Source organism: Aquarana catesbeiana, linkage group LG01 (genome assembly GCF_042186555.1).
Source record: "Aquarana catesbeiana isolate 2022-GZ linkage group LG01, ASM4218655v1, whole genome shotgun sequence".
Taxonomy (NCBI): domain Eukaryota; kingdom Metazoa; phylum Chordata; class Amphibia; order Anura; family Ranidae; genus Aquarana; species Aquarana catesbeiana.
In genome coordinates this window covers 893,679,397-893,700,208 of record NC_133324.1, presented here as the reverse complement: position 1 = coordinate 893,700,208, position 20,812 = coordinate 893,679,397, and positions in this window count along the sequence as shown.

The window sequence follows — 20,812 nt, the reverse complement described above, 5'->3', positions numbered from 1 at the left end:
GACTTACTGTTTATTGACTCACTAGCTCTGCTATTCCAAGCAACGACTACTCTTTGAACTTTGAAATTCCCTCCTGCTAGTTTGAGGTCATGTCACAGTGTTCTTGCTCTTAGCTTCATGTTGAAAATACTGCCCTCCTGAACCATTTAGATAGATAAATAGAAAGTAGTAGAGGCACTCATGGGGCTTAAGCAGAAGTATGAGTCCAAATAAGAGCAGTTTTTTTTGTCCAACGTTTCGATGGATCACAGTCCACCTTTGTCGAGCCTTGACAAAGATGAACTGTAAACCATCAAAACATTGGACAAAACAAACTGTGTTTGGACACATAAGCTAGCCATACACTAAGTGGAGTTTTGAATGAACATTCATATAAAAAAGTCTTATTACATTCACTGACTTGACGAATGTCACTCGAACATAGTTCAAATTTTGTTTACTTTTAACAGGAGGACCCTGCCTCCTACAAACCAACAATGGGTGACTCATGACCAGTTGGCCAATCACCAGGCCCCCATGCTGTCATGTGTTGGGCAGAAGTCCTGTGCAAATTTGGACCTTCTCAAAAAATATAAGCTTGCTTAGGAGTCATGGAGATATAGTAATGCTGGCCATGTTCATCACCAGTGCCACCATCTCTAAAAATCTGGCATGTGCACAGATTTGTCAAGGGGCTTTGCCAGGTCTTCAGAACCTGGCAGAGACCTGCAGCACATCTGTGCACATGCCAAGCTTCCCCGTGCATACGCAGACAACCTGAGTCCTGGGATCTCCATACCAGTGGTGCCTTCACGCGTGTGCGGAAAACCCCCAGTTAGTGCGTGCAGATGTGCAGAAGATCTCTGCCTGGTCCTGAAGGCTGGGCAGAGCCCTTCAGCACATCTGCGCATGTGTGGAATACAGAAACGTGCAATGCATGCCCCTTGAGGCAACAGGAGTACAAAGTTGTTCTTTCCTAACAAAAAAAAAAAAGACTAATGCCACATACACACGATAGAATTCTCCAACAGAAAATGTTTGATAGGAGCTTTTTGTCGGAAATTCCGACCGTGTGTGGGCTCCATCGGACATTTTCCATCGGAATTTCTATCACACAAAATTTGAGATCTGGTTCTCAAATTTTCCAACAACAAAATCCGTTGTCGGAAATTCCGATCGTGTGTACACAATTCCGACGCACAAAGTTCCACGCATGCTCGGAATCAAGCAGGAGAGCAGCACTGGCTATAGAACTTAATTTTTCTCAGCTCGTCGTACGTGTTGTATGTCACCACGTTCTTGACGTTCGGAATTTCCGACCAACTTTGTGTGACCGTGTGTATGCAAGACAAGTTTGAGCCAACATCCGTCGGAAAAAAAACATGGATTTTGTTGTCGGAAAATCCTATCGTGTGTACAGGGCATAATTGTGGGAGAGGGAGGGGGCTAGAGCCAGGTGCAAATAACTTGTTTTTTGGTGTGAAGGTCCACATCAATAGTGTCTGCTATCATTTTAATTCAGTTGTAGAGAACAGCAGTGAAACTGAATCTGAGCCTAAAACCTCAGTATAAGCAGTTATGGAACTTGAATAACACTGGTAGACAGCATCTCGTACAATTAGCCTCTGCACACACAGCAGAGTATAGGGTTGCGTTTGTTCCGTAGGTGAAACGACTTGCATATCTTGGAAGGTGACGATAGGCTGTCTTCAGTACATGCCTAAGTGGTCTTTGTGTGTTTGCCATGCAGACCACTGCACTGCTCGCTGCAGAAACATGAAGCTTGATCCCCACACCAGCTATGAACAATGTGCACAATAAGCCCATCCGTAGCACGATGCTGTCTTGTTTTGTGTCCAAGCTGTAGGAAATGTATCTGGCGTTCTCTAGGATTCCTATGAAATAGGCACGCTAAACCAACTCTGATGTTTTCTTTGGGTTTCATACGTTTTGTGAGATGCCCACTTTCACCTGCCAAAAAGGGTTATACGTTATGGTCAGCTTTTTTCCTGTCACAGATACTTTCCGACTGATGGTCCAAGGTGCTGATACGCTAAACTCTACTCTCTGCCGCCCACTTGACTTTAGATGAAGCAAAACATTCAATGGGGTCTATTCATGACTCAACATACGCTTAAAAATGTAAAAAAAAATCATATAACAAGAGGTTTTCTACAGCTCATTATGCTATAGCCCAACAAAGTTTAAGAGCCTCTCTATGTTGCCATGCTTTACAGAACACATATCAATCCGCGGGTCCACGTAGTTTTTCAATTGATGTAAACCATAACTAGATGACATTTGGTTTGTTGTGTATCATAAACAATTGTCATTTTTTTAAAATAAAAGAAGGCTTTAACCTTTTTTTCATCCTTTGTTGCACCACAGAGCTTCTGATCTCCTGTAACTTCTTTGGAGACACTTCTTGACTGGATGTATTCCATCTATGGTCACATGGCATTTCGTAGGGTAGGTTTCCTGATGGTGACAACAGTGTACCATACCTGCTTAATCTATGTGGAAGCTTCATCAGAAGCCCATGTGAAAGGGTAACCATGCAAGAAACAATAGTAGGAGACATGGAGAGAGGGTTGTCACCCTTTGACAGGAAGTTTCTAAACATTGACCCTCCTTGCAAGGTCACGTTTTTAGTTTAATTACATTACTTTTGAAATTGAATTAAAATGTTAAAGACAGTATCAAATGTTTGTATTTTGGTTCAAGTGTAGTAAACCGGCAACATAAAAAAAAAATAGGTCCCCTGCACGTTTATGCCATAATGTGCTAGTGTGCACTGCATACCTTTCAAACAAAGCCCTCCAGCGGCGCGTTGTCACTGCTGCCAGCTGGGGCTTCCATATTCACCCAGTTTTGCTTCTGGGTTTGCGGGCTCCCACCACTCGAATGGCCGGGGCCCATGATGAAGTCACTCACATGCGCTCACATGCGCGTGGTAGCTGCAGCCACGGCACGACATGGCACTCTGAATTCCGCGGCATACTGTGTGCTCTGAATGTAGAGCATCACTGCGCATGCATGAGTGACATCATCAGCTATTGCTGTGAATATCTCGGAAATGGCTCACGTTTAGGAGATAAGATATTCATTGTACTTACAGATAAGCCTGATTAAAGGTTACCTGTAGGTACAAGTTAATATAGCAAGTTTACTACCACTTTAAGACTAGGTTCACACTACTGTGATCAGATTTTGATCTGATTTTCAGTGCGATTATGTAGCGCAACTTGTGGTTTGCATATTGTATGAGGACAAAATCATGCTGGAATCGCATCAAAGTAGTAGGGGAACCTTCTCCAAAATTGTATAATGCTGAGTTGCATTGATGTGACCAGGCACCATTAAAAACAATGTGATTTTGTGTGTGTGTGTGGGGGGGGGGGGGTGAATTTTATTTGAATTTTACCTGATTTTATTTTATTTTTTTACTTTGTTTATAAAATCTTGTTTTGCAAGGTGCATGATTCATAGAGAATTATGCAGTGTTTGCCTTGAGGCTTCCTCTCTCTAACTGAAACTCTCCTTGAAACAGAGCATCAATTACAAGCAAACTGGCCTAAGTTCGGTTCACTGGAAGTTTTCGCAAACCCTGAACATAATGCTCGACACCCACTGAAGTCTAGAAAATTCGAATATCATAATTTTTTCTGGACTTTGTCAAGGCCTTTTGCAAGCTTTTCTTCACAAAGGGCACGGGTAGCTGGACCTAGCCATTGGGAAAATGTACAAATGCAAAGAACTTTTTTTTTTTTTGAAAATTCAGATAAAATAACTTTGGAAAAACTATTAAAATGTTACATCTCTGTTGTAAAAAACGAAAAGCAAGAAGAACAAAAAAACAAACAAAAACTGACAAGAATACAGACTCTCACAATGCAAAAAACCTTAAGGCTGGTTCAAAGTTGCACAGGACTGCACTGTCCCATAACACTCCTTCCCTCACCCCTCACATTCTCCCCTGCTTCTCTCCCTGTAGATCAGCATCCGATCCCTAGACCATCACAGAAGTTAGGTCCTGTAGGAGCAAAAAGAACAACCAGTATTTCCCCCCACCACAGCCAAAGCGGCTTACTTAAAGGTGTTGTAAAGGCAGAAGGATTTTTATCTTAATGCATTCTATAAAGAACCTTCTCTGTGCAGAAGCCCCCCTCAGCCCCCTAATACTTACCTGAGGTCCCGCTCTGTCCAGCCGTCAGAGATTCTCCCTCCTGATTGGTTGAGACACAGTAGGGGCGCCATTGGCTGCTGCTGCCGTCAATCAAAGTCAGCTAGCCAATCAGGAGAGAGAGGGAGTGGGGCCGGGTCACAGGTTCCATGTCTGAATTGACACAGGGAGCTGTGACTTGACTTGAGTGCCCCCATAGCAAGCTGCTTGCTGAGGGGGTACTCGTCAGGAGGGAGGGGCCAGGGGAGCCGAAGAGGGAACCAAGAAGAGGAGGATCCGGGCTGCTCTGTGCAAATCCACTACAACAGAGCAGGTAAGTATAACATGTTTGTTATTTTTATAGGAAAAAAAAACGAGACTTTACAATAAGTTTAAAATGTGTGCGCAAAAGGTTCAAACAGGATAAATCTTTTATAATGCTTAAACAACAAAACTAAAATTTACCATTCCTTTAAATAACATACTTGAGGGATGCCTCACCTGTTGTCACTCATTCCAAAAAAAAAAAAGAAATGTAAATAAATGCATTCAGACCGAAACAAAGTCCTTTAACTACTTGCCCTCCGGAAAGTTTACCCCCCCCTCCCTTCCCAACCTGGCCACTTTTTGCGATACGGCACTGCATTAATTTAACTGACATTTTGCGCGGTCATGCAATACTGTACCCAAATACAATTTATGTCCTTTTTTCCCACAAATAGAGCTCTCTTTTGGTGGTATTTGATCACCTCTGCGTTTTTGTTTTTTTTTTGCGCTATAAACAAAAAAAGACGGACAATTTTGAAAAAAAAACCAATATTTTTTGCTTTCTGCTATAAAACATATCCAATAAAAAAATTGAAAAAAAATCGAATTTCTTAATCAATTTAGGCCAATATGTATTCTGCTACATATTTTTGGTAAATAAAAAATCCCAATAAGCGTATATTGATTGGTTTGCTCAAAAGTTATAGCGTCTACAAACAACTTATAGTGGGACCGCGACATTGTGGCAGACAAAGCAGACACTAAAGGACACTTTTTGGGGACTAGTGACTTTAATACAGTGATTAGTGCTAAAAATATGCACTGTCACTGTACTAATGACACTGGCAGGGAAGGGTGTTAACATCAGGGGTGATCAAAGAGTTAAATACATGCCTAGGGAGTGCTTGCTAACTGTGTGGGAGGTGCTTGTACTAGGGGAAGGCAGAGATCCCTGTTCCTGCTTTGCACAACCTTCCCTTCTCACAGATCGCCCTTCTGCATGTGCCCCAAACGATCAGCGGGTCCTGGCAGACATCGCTGATTGGCTCCCGCTGTGTCCGATCACAGCAAGAGCGGATCGCGGGTGATGCGCGTGCACGCCCCAGACCTGGAAGTGCAGGATCACGCACAGGTGCATGATTCTGCACAGGAGAGCTGCTGTGTATATATATATATATATATATATATATATATATATATATATATATATATATATATATATACAGTATATAGTCGGCAAGCAGTTAAAAAAAAAAACGTCCCACTGACCCAAACAGCTTAAGGCCTCTTGCACACGGGAGTAAAAAATGCTGAGTTTTTTACTGATCTGAAATGAGATGCATTGTTGTCTATGGGACTTTGCACACAGCTGAGTAAAGATCAGTAATACATCGCTGAGTACAGAGCAGTAAAACAAAATAGAACATTTTTCATTTGAGTGCAGTAATTTACGCGCATACACGTGTTCACTCGTCTAAAAGACCCCTTGCACACAGGCATCATAATTTACTGATGTTCACTCCGGAACTTGTGACGCTCCTGTGCAAGGGGCCTAATCTGCACCCAACAATCCTCTCCCACCAGACTCTCTCCATAAATGACAGCTCCCCGACTGACAGCTGAATGTCAACAAACCGGCCAGAGATGCTGGTTAATGTCATTGACCAAACATTGCCATGACTGTATTTGGTCAAAAATGTGTCTTGGGATACCTATGGATTTGGTTACCATATGAAACAAGTCACTGGGTGGACAGGGAAGCTGTAATTTAGTGGCAGAATTGATTTCCCCAATAAATTAACCACTTCTGGTTGTGACAGAAACCAGAGGATCAGCTGGACGAACAGTACAGATCTATCCATTTTGTCTGCCCATTCGGCAACCCTGAACCATAATGCCACGTACACACGACCGGTTTTGCCGTCGGAATAAACTCCGAAGGTTTCTCCGACGGAACTCAAGCGGAATTCCATTCAGGCAGTCTTGCCTACACACGGTCAACCCAAAGTCCGACCGTCCAGAACGCGGTGACGTACAGCACGTACGATGGGACTAGAAAAAGGAAGTTCAATAGCCAGCAGCCAATAGCTTCCGTCTCGTACTTCAGAGCATGCGTCGTTTTGGTCCGTCGGAACAGCATACAGACGAGCGGTTTTCCCGATAGGAATTGGTTCCATCGGAAATATTTAGAACATGTTCTATTTCTAGGTCCGTCAGAATTTTCAAAAAAGAGTCCGATGAGGCACACACACGATCGGAATAGACGATGAAAAGCTTCTGTCGGACTTTTTCTGTCGGACATTCCGCTCGTGTGTACGCGGCTTTAGTGTTTGGTTAGAACTCTCCCTTGACCCAAACCTGAAGTTGATCCCTACAGAACATGCAATTATGGGGAGTGGGGGAGAAGAGTCACTCCTCTGACTAATTCCGTTCTCTGTTTACATTTATAGTTATGAGCTCTGTAATCAATTTGTTTTGTTCAGCAGAGCAGCTAACAGACAAGTAAACATTGTAGATGAGAGCTATCCCGGCTGACTGTAAGTGAACAGATGTAATATTTCATAAATGTTGAAATTTTAAGCCCTGAACATAATAATAAAAAAATAATTTAAAAAAATACACATTCCTTGTTGGCTTGCAAGTTGGACTGGCTGACTCCTGAATTCCACAAGAATCTTTCCGCCCCTGCACTAGCTCATGCTGAAAGTTAACAACAATTTTCTAACATTCCGCTTAAATCGCTACAATGACACAAACCAGATGTCTGAAAATGTTGCCACTTTGCTATAAAATAGAGGAAAACTATTTAAAAATCTCAGTGTTCCATTTCAGGTATTTCTAAGTTTTTGGCAGAAGCCATTTTTTACTTCCACCAGAAGCACTGCGATTATGAATAGATGGATACATGCACTGTCCTAACAGATTCGTTTTGTAGTCTGTTTTCTTGAAGGATATACAATACTCAGGAATTCCATGCTGTGTGTTTCCATAATTGCTTTAATATTGTCTTTAAGGACAGGTTGTTATTTCACCTAAGTGAATGGTTTATTAGGCATGATTTACCATTGGACAATGTGTTTACTTAACATTACTATAAATGTTTCATAAAGTGGCCAGTGGCCAATGGTATGTCTGTGGCCGCCAAGTATAACACTGCTTGTAATACCTCCATCGTCAGCGAATAGAAGCCATTCTGCTGGAGCCATAATGTGAAATATCACCCTGTTCATTTTCAGCTGTGACCCCCTTCATGAATGGAGGGGCAGAGGAAAGAAAAAAAGTTAAGTATGTACCACTGGAAGTGAGTTAACCACTTGGATCCTGGGTGTCATTTAAAAACAGTGCTGGAACAATGGCTTTTTGTCCCAGTGCCAGATAAAAAAGACATGAAACACAAAAAGACTCACCCAAGCTCTACCACTATATTAAAGGTGAATGAGCAGATATGGTGCACTGGCCGCGCCAGTCACTAAAAGTCCATGATACAAAAGATGAGCCGGCAAACCCAATAGGTTTTTCTTACAGGATTTTATTAGCACAACGGCAATGAATGAACCAGCATAATGCTACCCTGTTTCCCCCAAAATAAGACCTAGCGTGATTGTCAGTGATGGCTGCAATATAAGCCCTACACCCCAAATAAGCCCTACCCTGTTTCCCTGAAAATAAGCCCTACCCTGAAAATAAGACCTACAAGGACTTTAACTAGGGCTTATTTGGGGGGTAGGGCTTTTATTGCAGCCATCACCAACAATCACGCTAGGTCTTATTTTCGGGGAAACAGGGTAACACATTTCGTCCGAAGCCTTCCTCATAGCGGCTATGAGGAAGGCTTCAGCCGAAACGTGTTAGAATTATGCTGGATCGTTCATTGCTGTTGTGCTAATAAAATCCTGTAAGAAGAAGCTGTTGGGTTGCCGGCTCATCTTTTGTATCACAGTTAAAGAAGACACCTGGGTCACAGCAGCTCTGACAGGTGCTGGTGGGGTTCTGCTCTGGAACAACTGCCTGTCAGTAAATTAAAAAATCAATCCTGGGATTCTATTCTTGCTACAGACTGTTCCATATAAGCACTCTAAAGCAGGCAATGTAAACCCAATGCTTCCTCATCGAGTTAACATAGGAAGTAAAGTGACATCATGGGTGACATCACAGCACTTGCTGTCAGTAGTAAGGCTCAAGTTGAACAGTTGAACTGTTGCTGTTCTGTCCAGCCTACTCGACAGCAGTAGATCACTCCCAGAGTAATCTATTGATGCTGCAAAGCTGCATGGAGGCTGGATGAGGTCTCTACTGACCAGATTCAGACCTTCATGAAGAAAATAAAAAAAGAATAAAAAAAAGTAGCTAACTGACCCGAACCTTCGAGGTGTGCAGTGTGGGAACCAAATTCATAAATGTGCCCTGTTTGTTGATGATTTGCTCTTGTTTATCACGTCACCCTTGCTCTCCCTAACTAATGTACTAAAACCTTTGCACCAGTTTGGGGAGATTTAGGGACTGTGGGTTAATGACAATAAATCGGTAGCGATGAATATGAATCTCAAGCTGGTATCTCGTCTCCAAGCAGCACTCCCATTTCATTGGAAATCTGATTTTATTCCTTCATAACTCTAGGTTCACATCTATGCGATGCAGTGCGTTTTTAACCTCTCGTTTTTATGCATTTTTTGCATGCAGTTTTCATGCATTTTGCGTTTTATTTTTTTTTTTTTTCTCTTTAAACACACTGTAAACATGTGACCCAGTTCATATATACTCTGACTACTATGCATGTCCCTGTAAAGGTTGGAATTTGTCACCTGGGGTTAGTTGACTCTTTGGCCGTTAATAGGGCTATGTGTACTTCATTGGGTCTCTTATTATTTAAGTGCTCAAGTGGAAATCAGCCACGACCCCTAAAAAATTTGAGAAGGTCTGGCACTTGTGGACAGACTCTAACTATAGAGCTGACGATCAGGAGTCCATTGACTGAATCTATTCACCCCTGATATGATTTAGCGGCCTAAGATATATACGGTTTTACTCCTTTGCAGCGACTCACGCTTCATTCGATCAGATATAAATCCAACTATGGGTATATGTTCTGCTGATGTATCACTCTGTTGGTTGAGAGGGAGCAGGAATCGCCTTGTAATTCATTAGTTCTTGAAAAAAATTATTTGAACGGCCGAGCGCAGTGTATGGGAATGTTTTTGTATTTGATAAGTTGTATTATTTAGCAGTTTGTGTTATCTGTATTTGTTAGCCGGGGAATGCCCAAAGGCTATGTTATGTACTTATATAAATCATCTTCAATAAAAATAAATAAAAAAAAAAAAACCACACTGTAAACACACTGTATATTGCTGGTTGCTAAGAAGTGGGTCAGGAAGCTGGCCGCCGCGCTCCTTAACAACCGGTGAGTCGTCAGCTGTCAGCGGGGTTCAGCGGGGTCAGCTAAATATAAAGAAAGAAAAATTGCCGGCAAAAAAAAAAGTCGTGAAAAAAACAACACGGGGTCCCCCCCTAAATCCATACCAGACCCTTATCGGAGCATGCAGTCCAGCAGGTCAGGAAGGCAGGGAACAAGTGAGCGCCCCCTCTCCTGAACCATACCAGACCGCATTCCCTCAACATGGAGCGATGGGTGCTTTGGGTCCTGCCCCAAAGCACCTTGCCCCCTATTTTGATGGGGACAAGGGCCTCTTCCCCACGACCCTGGATCGTGGTTGTGGGGGTCTGCGGGCAGGGGGCTTATCGGAATCTGGAAGCCCCCTTTAAGAAAGGGGGCCTCCAGATCCCGCCCCCCTATGTGAATTAGTATGGGTTACATTGTGCCCCTACCCATTCACCCCAAAAAGCAGTGAAGTGTAAAAAAAACCAAGAGACTGTTTTTGACAAGTCCTTATTAAAAATTAAAAATGTCCCCCGTCATAGCTCCAACGTGTCTTCTTTCTCCGGTACCATTGCCTTTGTCCCCCAGTAGTTTCTTCTACCTTCAGTGCGATCTTCTCCCCTGATGCTGTCTTCTCCTTGAGCTGTCTTCTCCTAGTGCTGTCTTCTTCTTGTGCTGTCTTTTCTCCCTAAGCTGTCTTTTCCTTGAGCTGCCTTCTCCTTGAGCTGTCTTCTCCTTGTGCTGTCTTCTTCCTCGCCACTACCCGCTAAAAACAAAAAAACCTGATCTTCTTCTTCTTTGGTCACATTCTGAGACCATAGATCATAGATGAGAGTAGCTGTTAGACATTGTTGCATGCACATGGGCTGAAACTCTTTTAAGCATCATTGCTGTCTGGCTGGCCACTAGTAAAGCAGCGCTATTTTAAGAGCTCCTGAGCTCTGAATATTTCAATTACCTTTTAACTTCTGTGAAACCTGCTACAAACCCGAAAACACACCACCCTGAGCTCTCCTGCCATCCCCAAGATGTGTAAACTCCTTGACCATGGGGACATACGAGCAGACTTTACAATGTCCACAATGAAAAGATCCCTTCGGTTTATCAGATTAAACTCTGTACTGAATCTAGGACGGTTCAGCTCATCCCTAATCCTTTTATGACTGTATCGGTGAGCAGCTTCATGAGAAATTACCTGGTGGCTACCATGCTGATTTTGACTACCTGTAATGGGTGTCAATACATTCTGGTGAGTAGGATGTGCATGTGAATGTTGGTGGAGAAGAGACACATCAAAGTCACAGGGTTTTTTTCCATGAATATAACAGCATTTGGACACCATGGAATGTTTATGGGACTTTCTTCAATACTAATTTTTTCGCACTAATTTTTTCACATCAATTTGATCTTAGTAACTTTTTTCTGGGTGTTCACCCAACACTATATTCATTTGTCACATTATTGATGTTATGCACTTTATGTACTTTATCGGGAGTTATTGTGTTGTCTCCCGCTGTCTGCCATTTCTTATATAGCCATTGGGCTTGGTCATCCGATGACATCCCCAGGAGATGTATCGTGATGTCACGTGTCGTCACAAGGGGCGGGTTCTCCGGGTGACTTCAACGGATGGTCCTATCTTATGTTATACTATCAAGCGGCCCAGGTAGCGCAGCTATCGGTAGTATACTCCTGGGGAGAAAAACCTGAATGGATGGCTATGGAGAGGATGGTGACTAATAAAATTCTCATAGATTTTCTTAAGTGGCAACCAAGTAGAGATAGACCACCCATTTTAGTTCCTATGCTGTCCAACTCCCTGGCGGTATGGAATAAAGTAAGCCACAACACTAATTTAGTAGAGTAAAAGCCAGGCTGACCATCTAACACATACAAAAGAGAACTGTAAATAGAAACAGACGATGCCAATTCCAACATAGAAGATGGTAATATAGCAAGTGTTCAATGTTGTGAAAAACAAAAAAGTATACATGAATAGCGAACACAAATCATTCAGTAAGTGATTAATACAAATAATAATGACAATCCATGACATAAGGCCAATCTGGAGGTATATATTTTTCAGTATACGTTTTCACTATACTTTTTCAGTATATTTGATGCTGTTCCTTGTTTTTAATACATTTTTGTGATACATGTTTTTATATACATTTATGTATAATTGTATACTTATTTTTTGTGTGTTTTTATATTTGCTGCCACCCCTTTTTTGGGTCATGTGACCCTTGGGGTTGACCATGTGATTTAATCTTCACTATTTACAGTGGGGATCGAAAGTTTGGGCACCCCAGGTAAAAATGTGTACTAATGTGCATAACGAAGCCAAGGAAAGATGGAAAAATCTCCAAATGGCATTAAATTACAGATTAGACATTCTTATAATATGTAAAAAAAGTTAGATTTTATTTCCATCATTTACACTTTCAGCCAGCCAAGAGTCTTTCAATTCTTGTTTGGGGTATCTTTGCCCATTCTTCCTACAAAAGTCTTCCAGTTCTTTGAGATTTCTGGGCTGTCTGTCACGCACTGCTCTTTTAAGGTCTATCCATAGATTTTCAATAATGTTGAGGTCAGGAGATTGTGAAGGCCATGGCAAAACCTTCAGTTTACGCCTCTTGATGTAATCCCCCGTGGATTTTGAGGTGTGTTTAGGATCATTATCCATTTGTAGAAGCCATCCATCTCTTTAACTTCAGCTTTTTCACAGATGGCATCAAGTTACCATCCAAAATTTGCTGAAATTTTATTGAATCCATTTTTCCTTCTACTCGTGAAATGTTCCCTGTGCCACTGGCTGCAATACAACCCCAAAGCATGATTGATCCACCCCCATGCTTAACAGTTGGACAGAGGTTCTTTTCATTAAATTCTGTGCCCTTTCTTCTCCAAACGTACCTTTGCTCATTCCGGCCAAAAAGTTCTATTTTAACCTCATCGGTCCACAGAACTTGTTTCCAAAATGCCTCAGGCTTGTCTATATGTTCATTTGCAAAGTTCAAACGCTGATTTTTGTGGGGAGGACGTAGAAGAGGTTTTCTTCTGATGACTCTTCCATTAAGACCATATTTGTACAAGTATCTCTTTACAGTGGAATAGTGTACCACAACTTCAGGGTCTGCCAGATCTTTCTGGAGGGATCGTGCAGTCAAACGTGGGTTTTGAATTGCTTTTCTCACAATCCTGCGAGCTGTTCTGTCTGATATTTTTCTTGGTCTTCCAGATCTTGCTTTAACTTCCACTGTTCCTGATGACTGCCATTTCTTAATTACATTCCGAACAGAGGATATTGACATCTGAAAACGCTTTGCTATCTTCTTATAGCCTTCTCCAGCTTTGTGAGCGTCAACTATTTTCAGTTTTAGTTTTCTAGACAACTGCTTAGAAGAACCCATGGTGCTGATTGTTGGGGCAAGGTCAGATGAGTCTGGTCATTTAAAACCTTTGATATTGACATCACCTGGTCTTCCCAGAGGATGATTGAGAACAATCCATGACACTGGCAGGTCTCAGCTTTGCAAAGGGGGCAGTGCATGCTATAAATTCTGCAGGGTGCCCAAACTTTTGCAGACGCCATTTTTTTGTTTTCTGTAATTTTGAAAGTGTAAATGATGGAAATAAAATCTAACTTTTTTTGATATATTATAAGAATGTCTAATCTGTAATTTGATGCCATTTGGAGATTTTTCCATCTTTCCTTGGCTTCGTTATGCACATTAATCGACATTTTTACCTGGGGTGCCCAAACTTTCGATCCCCACTGTAAGCTGTTGTGTGTCACTTATTTGTTAACCATGATTAAGGCCTGATGGTCGAGATGTGTTGGATTTTTTAATTGTTGTTAACATGCTATAATAAAATGATATTTTAGCCGACTTTCATAACACCAGCCTTTCTCCCTTTTTTGCATGGATTACATGCTGTGTTCTTGAGGCTCACCAGGCATTACACAGGAGGTAGTAGCACGGATGCACCTGTTCCACAACTCCATACCTCCTAACATTTTGAGATGGGAATGAGGGAAACCTACTAACAAACGTATGTAGGCATAGGACACGCCCCCCTGCCACACCCCTTAAAGGAGAAGGAAACCAAAAGGAGAATTAACCAAAAAAAAAAGGTTAATTAAATCCACAAGGGCTTTTTTTTACCACTACTATTCCTTTATATTGGCTTTTAAAATGTACAAATGCAGCAATTTAGGAAATGGATGAAAGATTTAGCACTGGGAAACACTTTTTGAGAGATAAAAAGTGCATTTTATATACAACTATATGGATCAGACCAAAATGAGGGACAAAAGAGGGACCAAGGGACATTGCTCCAAATCATGCCCTGTTTAAATGGACGGACGTCATATGACGCCTGCCCAGAACAAGAGCCAGTCATATGACGGCCGGCGGGCGGCAATCGGTTAAAGGGGGTTGATCTGGTGTCTAAAGGGAAGTTTATTATATGCTGATCTGGAGTCTGAAGGGGAGTGTAAGGACTTCCCGAGCTCGCTTTAGCCAAAAGATGGCTACAGCATGGTCATCCAGTTCTGGAAGGACATCCATGGACATCCTCCCAGAAACCCGCCTCCTGCACGATAGCTGGGGTGCACATCCAGCACGCTCTGTGACTGCTGTGTCCTCTGGATATAGCGATCACAGATCACAGTAAAGAGCCAATCAGAGTGGCCCTTTACCATGTGATCAGTTGTGTCCAATCACAACTGATCCCATGTAAACAGACATGCCAGTTATCGGCAGTACTTTCCTCACACACTGTGTCTGTATGAGGAAAGGATTGCCTTTAACCGGTTGTTTACACTGATAATCAGGGCACTGATCATCTGCCCAGGTATTTGAACAGACTATTGGTCGGATCAGAGTGGTGGTGACCCAGGAAACTTCCTTTCATGAGATCCCAGTGCCACTGGGCATGAACGCTATGTGTGTACTGAACCTATCCTGCTATCCACTGGATTCAGGCACACGAATTCTTGGTATGGGGGTATCTGCATTCTGTGACAGGACAGGAGGGTGCTTTGCATCTGAACAGTCTGACAAGTGTTAACCAGATTTTGTAGCTGGTTCTTATCAGTGTCCAGTAGGGGCACCCCGCGGTTTGTCCCTTGCAGATAGAATGGCTGTCTGTATAGTACTCCTGTTGGTATGATGGAGGCTCTGAGGAATCTTTCCATTAGGAACAGAAACAGGGGTGCTCATTAGGTAAGGTGGGGCATGGGAGTAATTCCCTAGTGGAGGAACCCAAGGAGCCTAGTGACTCCTAATTTGACAGTACCACCTTATCTGGTCAGGGGTTGAGAAGGCAGAGAACCTATTGTGTCAAGCGCCCCCCTGGGATGGCACCCTGGGGTTCCCCTTAGTATCACCATGGGTTTGGGACCCCACTGTGAGAATGAGCACTAGACTTTGATACCTCTTGTTTTTTCTGCACTGTGCCTCATGGGCTCAAACTTTTGGCCGGGGCAGTTTTACCAAACTGCAAGGCCTAGCCATTGCACTGCACTGGCACTTATTTATTTGCATATTGCATATATTTTTTTCTCTCCACATGTGTCACTCTGAAGTCTAGGGGGAGGATGATTGGCCATCAGCTTTCTTCCTCCCCTGCCTTGGGAGGGGTCTCTCTTCAGGAAAGTTCCTCGCCTAGTACTCGGCAGTCATGAGGAGAGGGGTCCACCAGGCCTTTCAGCTAGGTGGACTTGAGTGTGCCTTACCCTAGGAGGGTCCTTCTTTTTTTTGGAGGTACCAAAGACTCACCCTAGGTGCACTTTTGTTGTTCACTTACTGTTATTTAATTTTTGTACACCCGGGGTTAAAAGAAAAAAAGACTGAAACACAGAACTGCATAACAATGGAAATCACATTGTTCTGAATGGTGCCTGCAGGGCCGTCGCTAATATTGATTGGACCCTGGGCAAAGATTTTCTTGGGCCCCCTCTTCCATGCACTTTCGCTCTCCACATGCTTTAAAGCATACAATAAATAGCAGCCAGACTCAAAATCAGTTTACAGAATCAGATCAGGCAGATTGGTTGCCAGAGGTTACAGTATATCATTACTGCTCACTGCCTGGCTGCTAGAGGTTACAGCACACATTATGGCTCACTATTTTCTAGAGGTTACAGCACATGACTTCTGCTTTTTGATTGGTTGCTAGAAATTACTGTACATCAATACTGCTCACTGATTGATTGCTAGAGGTTACTAGACATCTACACCACTCACTAATTGGTTGCTAAAGGTTACTGCACATTATTACTGCTCACTAATTGGTTCCTAGAGGTTACTGCATATCCTTACCACTCGATGATTGGTTGCAAGAGGTTAGTGCACAACATTACTGCTCACTGATAGGTTGCTAAAGGTTACAGCACATCATCTCCTCACAGCCTGCACACCATGGACTGGGGAGGTGAGGGGACCCATCAATAGATAGACCACTCCTAGGAATCCTAAGACTCCTGGGAACAGTGGCAATGCTGGGGGAGGGGGGGGGTGTGATCAGTGGCAATGCTGGGGGGTTGATGGGATCAGTAACAGTGGTGGGGGGATGGTATTAGTTAGGAGACAGTACACTGTGGCAAATTCTGAATCATGTAAAGCAGGGATATGCAATTAGCGGACCTCCAGCTGTTGCAAAACTACAAGTCCCATCATGCCTCTGCCTCTGGGTGTCATGCTTGTGGCTGTCAGAGTCTTGCTATGCTTCATGGGAGTTGTAGTTCTGCAACAGCTGGAGGTCCACTAATTGCATATCCTTGATGTAAAGCAAAGCTGGAAATCTTTGGCAAGTGGGGGATTCTACCAATGTAATGGGGAATTTACAATTACCACCAATGTGAGGGTGTATTTACGCTGGCCATCAATGTGAGGGGGAATTTGCACTGACCACCATGTAACTGGGGATTTTACGTCACCCACCAATAGAAAAGAGGGGTTTCTACACTGACACCAATGTAATAAGAGCATTTACACCTACCACCAGTGTAAGGGGGAACATACAATAACCTCCATATAAGGGGGAATTTGCACTGAAAACCATCGTCGAGGAGATTTGTACTGACCACCAATGTAAGATGACACTTCTACACCGAACACCATACACCAATCTTAGGGGGGATTTACACTGACCACCAATGTAAAGGGGGATTTACACTGACCACCAGTGTAAGGTCAATTCTGTACTTACCACCAATGTAAAGGGAAATGTTACCACTAATGTTATGAAGAGTTTACATTGACAACCAATGTAATGCGGGATTTTACATTAACAGCTTATAAAGGGGAATTTCTACACTGGCCACCAATGTAAGGGGGATTTACACTCGCCACCAATTTAAAGGGGGCTTCTACATGGACCACCAATGTAAGGGAGGATTCGAAACTGACCACAAATGCAAGTTTGGATTTTTTTTAACCAATTTTTACCAATATAAGGAGGAGTTTCTACACTGGCCATCAATGTATTGGGGATTTACACTGACCACTAATGTAATAGGAGCATTCACAGTAACCACCAATGTAAATGTAAAGAGGGATTTACACTGAGCACCAATGTAACTGAGACATTTAGCCTGCATTCACATTTGTGTGTGTCGGGAATACATGCAAAATCGCTTTCCTGAAACCACAGAAACATGCTGCCCTTTAGCAGATACACAGCAGTGCCATTAATTGTTAATGACACCCTCATGCATCTGCTGAGATGTGCGCATTCACATGCACCAAAATTCAGGGTGCTGTAACATCATGTTATTTTGAAGAAGGGTTCTACCTCCAATTTGCTTATCTTTGCAGAACAGGCCGATGTTAGGCTTAATGACTATAGTAGTAGGCAGGACTTTCGAGCATGCTCCTTTACCTCCCCAGTGGGCAGCATTCACCAGAAGTGATGGTAGATATGACCTCAGGGGGACATTAAATACATAACTTTATTAACATATCAATGCGGCGGTCTGCGACTATTTACATATTAATGCAGCCGCTATTTACATATCAATGCAGGTTATTTACATGTGAACATAGGGTCTGCAGATGAGTCATCTGTACATGGCAAAAGGGAAGAGCTGGGCAGCAGCAACAGAACTTTACACTGAGACATCAGGACACAGAGGAGGACTAAAACTTCAAGGGATGAGGGAATTTAAAATGGGATAGCTGGCAAGTATGAGGCAGCTGCTTTGGGCCCCAAAACAATGATGGGGTCCATGGCAGCTGCCCCTTTTGCCCTGCCTTAAAAATGGTCCTGTCTTCATGCATTCTATGCATAAAGGTAAAAAACCTTTAATGTGCAGCTTCCCCCTCAGGACCCCCTTATACTCGCCTGAGCCCAAGCCCAATCCAGCACTGTGCAAAAGAGCAGAAACTCTCCCGAGTCTCTGCCTCCTCATTTGCTGAGACACAGCAGCGGGAACCAATGGCTTCCACTGCTGTCAATCACAGCCAGTGAGGAGGGAGCGGGGGTGGGGCCACGCTCTGTGTGTCGAATAGAGGTGGCTCGGGAGCGAGTGCGCATAAATGTCTACAGAGCAAGCAGCTTGCTATAGGTGCATTCTGCAGGGGGGAGGGGTCAGGAGCAACGGCGGGGAACCTGAGGAGAGGAGAATAGGGGCTGCTCTATGCAAAACCATTGAACAGAGCAGGTAAGTATAACATGTTTGTTATTTAAAAAAAAAAACTTTACAACCTAAAACTTTACAAACCCTTTAAGAAAACTGCATAAAATGAGACATCCAGGGCCAGTGCTTGACTATTTTGAGCCCTAGGCAAGGACAGCTACTTGTACAGCCCCCACCCCCTGCGTCCAGTATGAACTTGAAGCTGGATGCTGCAGGGACAGAGCCCTTGTATGGGCTGCCATTACACCATATGAGATGACTGGTGCTGCCCATTGATCTAGAGCAGGTGTCAAGAACCCTCCAGGCTGCACAGCTGTGAATGTATGTGAGAAGCAGATGAGCGGTGCTGCCCATTGATGAGGTGTACACAGTATAAGCCATCCTGCCCGGTCAGGCTGCACAGCTGTCAGCTGTCCATTTGTTGACTGTCAGAGCGGACTCACCGGGGCAGCAGTGCCAGCTTCTGCTCCGGCTTCTGGGCTTGCTTGGACAGCCAGTGTTCAGCGCCATGCAGCCGGTAGCAGCCCTCCAGCATGCTCCTGAAGTCAGTCACAAATTGGTCTATAGTGCGGTACTAGTATGCAAAGAACTTCTCCTCCATCCTGAGGAGAGACATGGTGACCGCCTCCTTCTCCTCCACCCTCTCAACTGTCCTCTGACTCCCGGGAGAGCCGGCTCGGTGTCACCTTCCTCACACGCTTTGCTACTACTGACCAACTCCACAGCCCCTGTGACTGACTTTAATGGCATCCCAGTCTTAGTCCGTATGGTTCAATATTGAGTTGGCCCACCCTTTGCAGCTATAACAGCTTCAACTCTTCTGAGAAGGCTGTCCACAAGGTTTAGGAGTGTGTCTATGGGAATGTTTGACCATTCTTCCAGAAGCGCATTTGTGCGGTCAGGCACTGATGTGGATGAGAAGGCCTGGCTCGCAGTCTCTGTTCTAATTCATCCCAAAGGTGTTCTATCGGGTTTAGGTGAGGACTCTGTTCAGCCCATTCAAGTTCCTCCACCCCAAACTCGCTCATCGATGTCTTTATGGACCTTGCGTTGTGCACTGGTGTGCAGTCATGTTGGAACAGAAAGGGGCCATCCCCAAACTGTTCCCACAAAGTTGGGAGCATGAGATTGTCCAAAATGTCTTGGTATACTGACGCCTTAAGAGTTCCCTTCACTGGAACTAAGGGGCCAACACCTGAAAAACAACTCTACATCATAATCTCCCCTCCACCAAATGATTTGGACCAGTGCACAAAGCAAGGTCCATAAAGACATGAATGAGCGAGTTATGGGTAAAGGAACTTGACTGGTCCTGACCTCAACCCCATAGAACACCTTTGGGATGAATTAGAGGGGAGACTGCGAGCCAGGCCTTCAGTGCCTGACCTCACAAATGTGCTTCTGGAACAATAGTCAAACATTCCCATAGTCACACTCCTAAACCTTGTGGACAGCCTTCCCGGAAGAGTTGAAGCTGTTATAGCTGCAAAGGGTGGGCCACCTCAATATTGAACCCTACGGACTAAGACTGGGATGCCATTAAAGTTCATGTAAAGGCAGGCGTCCCAATACTTTTAACAATATAGTGTATCTCTATTACATTAGCTGAACTGAAAAATGATTTCATGATTTTCTAAGAAAAACACAAGTGTTTTTATATGCTCAGTCTGGGTTGTTCTTTAATCCAATAAAATAGCTGCAGAAATTCTCATGGTTCTCACTCGGGCCACTGCGCTGAACACACAGCATTCCTCTTCATGAACGATATCCTGAACGACAGAACAGAACGGTGCAGACAAGAGTGAAACACATTTCATTTTATTAAGCCCATAAAGCATCTGTTTTCTCCGTCCTAAGAGTCCCTTGTAAATGAAGACGTATGAAGCAGGATCTGCACGGACTGACGACAAGCCCGCTAACGGGAGATTGTTCCGCCATATGGATGTGTTTGGTTTGGGTATGGAAATATCTGCTGCCACACGGCCCTATTGGCTTAATTAATGTAAGTATGATTTAAGAGTCATTCCCTGCACTGATGAGTGATAGGCGGCTGTAATATAAACACACATACTATTAGTTAGTCTGTAAATGCAAGAGACCTGACCCGGCCTAGAACACAAGCTGAATTCATTCATACAGTAATAAGCCGCTCCGCTCATTTGCTGCGCCGCGTGTGCACAGATTGGAGTAATAACTTATAAATCACGTCTCCGTGTTACATTTGACCCAGCATGCTGAAATACCTCTTGCTAGTTACATAAGTCATATTTCAATCGAAGTCACTGGGCCTTGACAGGATAAACTAGGCCCAGTGATGTCTACAAGGAAAAAAAATAGACACTGGGTCTATGATTAGACACTTTCTGCTCTGTGTTTCATT